General features: G+C 38.6%; 6 non-coding genes across 6 annotated transcripts; all 6 read right to left on the bottom strand.

The window, feature by feature from the left end:
- Nucleotides 1–131: 131 nt before the first annotated feature.
- trnat-cgu (transfer RNA threonine (anticodon CGU)) lies at nucleotides 132–205 on the bottom strand. The gene has a single exon. It is a non-coding gene; the product is annotated as a tRNA-Thr (tRNA).
- Nucleotides 206–310: 105 nt separating this feature from the next.
- On the bottom strand, nucleotides 311–384 carry trnat-agu (transfer RNA threonine (anticodon AGU)). Its single transcript has one exon. It is a non-coding gene; the product is annotated as a tRNA-Thr (tRNA).
- A 95-nt stretch (nucleotides 385–479) lies between these two features.
- trnat-agu (transfer RNA threonine (anticodon AGU)) lies at nucleotides 480–553 on the bottom strand. Its single transcript has one exon. It is a non-coding gene; the product is annotated as a tRNA-Thr (tRNA).
- Nucleotides 554–656: 103 nt separating this feature from the next.
- Nucleotides 657–730, bottom strand: trnat-ugu (transfer RNA threonine (anticodon UGU)). Its single transcript has one exon. It is a non-coding gene; the product is annotated as a tRNA-Thr (tRNA).
- Nucleotides 731–825: 95 nt separating this feature from the next.
- trnat-agu (transfer RNA threonine (anticodon AGU)) lies at nucleotides 826–899 on the bottom strand. The gene has a single exon. It is a non-coding gene; the product is annotated as a tRNA-Thr (tRNA).
- A 95-nt stretch (nucleotides 900–994) lies between these two features.
- trnat-ugu (transfer RNA threonine (anticodon UGU)) lies at nucleotides 995–1,068 on the bottom strand. Its single transcript has one exon. It is a non-coding gene; the product is annotated as a tRNA-Thr (tRNA).
- Nucleotides 1,069–1,136: the final 68 nt, after the last annotated feature.

Raw genomic sequence — 1,136 nt, 5'->3', positions numbered from 1 at the left:
GCACTTTGACCAACTAAGCCACAGTACCTTGCAGTTTTTTAATTCACACTTTCTCTAAATGTCACGATATACTCTAACTGAACGCAAATAATACAAATAGCAGTATGATGTCATAAGGCCACATCTTTCAAAGGTACTGCTGGGATTTGAACCCAGGATCTCCTGTTTACGAGCCTGGCACTTTGACCAACTAAGCCACAGTACCTTGCAGTTGTTGAAATCAAACTTTCTCTAAATGTCACGATATACTCTAAAACTGAATGTAAATAATTTGAAAACAAGTGTGAGATCATAAAGCCACTTCTTCCCAAGGTACTGCTGGGATTTGAACCCAGGATCTCCTGTTTACTAGACAGGCACTTTGACCAACTAAGCCACAGTACCTTGCAATTGTTGAATTCACATTTCTCTAAATGTCATGATATACTCTAAAACTCAATGCAAATAGCAGTATGACATCATAAGGCAACATATTTCAAAGGTACTGCTGGGATTTGAACCCAGGATCTCCTGTTTACTAGACAGGCACTTTGACCAGCTAAGCCACAGTACCTTGCAGTTGTTGAGATCACACTTTCTCTAAATGTCACGATATACTCCGAAACAACGCAAATAATACAAATAGCAGTATGATGTCATAAGGCCACATCTTTCAAAGGTACTGCTGGGATTTGAACCCAGGATCTCCTGTTTACAAGACAGGCACTTTGACCAACTAAGCCACAGTACCTTGCAATTGTTGAATTCACATTTCTCTAAATGTCATGATATACTCTAAAACTCAATGCAAATAGCAGTATGACATCATAAGGCAACATATTTCAAAGGTACTGCTGGGATTTGAACCCAGGATCTCCTGTTTACTAGACAGGCACTTTGACCAACTAAGCCACAGTACCTTGCAATTGTTGAATTCACATTTCTCTAAATGTCATGATATACTCTAAAACTCAATGCAAATAGCAGTATGACATCATAAGGCAACATATTTCAAAGGTACTGCTGGGATTTGAACCCAGGATCTCCTGTTTACAAGACAGTCACTTTGACCAACTAAGCCACAGTACCTTGCAATTGTTGAATTCACATTTCTCTAAATGTCATGATATACTCTAAAACTCAATGCAAATAGCAGT

The sequence above is a fragment of the Poecilia latipinna genome, unplaced genomic scaffold (genome assembly GCF_001443285.1).
Source record: "Poecilia latipinna isolate Pla-1442-1.1 unplaced genomic scaffold, P_latipinna-1.0 Scaffold1687, whole genome shotgun sequence".
In the NCBI taxonomy this organism is placed as follows: Eukaryota; Metazoa; Chordata; class Actinopteri; order Cyprinodontiformes; family Poeciliidae; genus Poecilia; species Poecilia latipinna.
Note: the sequence above shows the minus strand (reverse complement) of the source record. Positions and strands in the feature narration are given on the sequence as shown.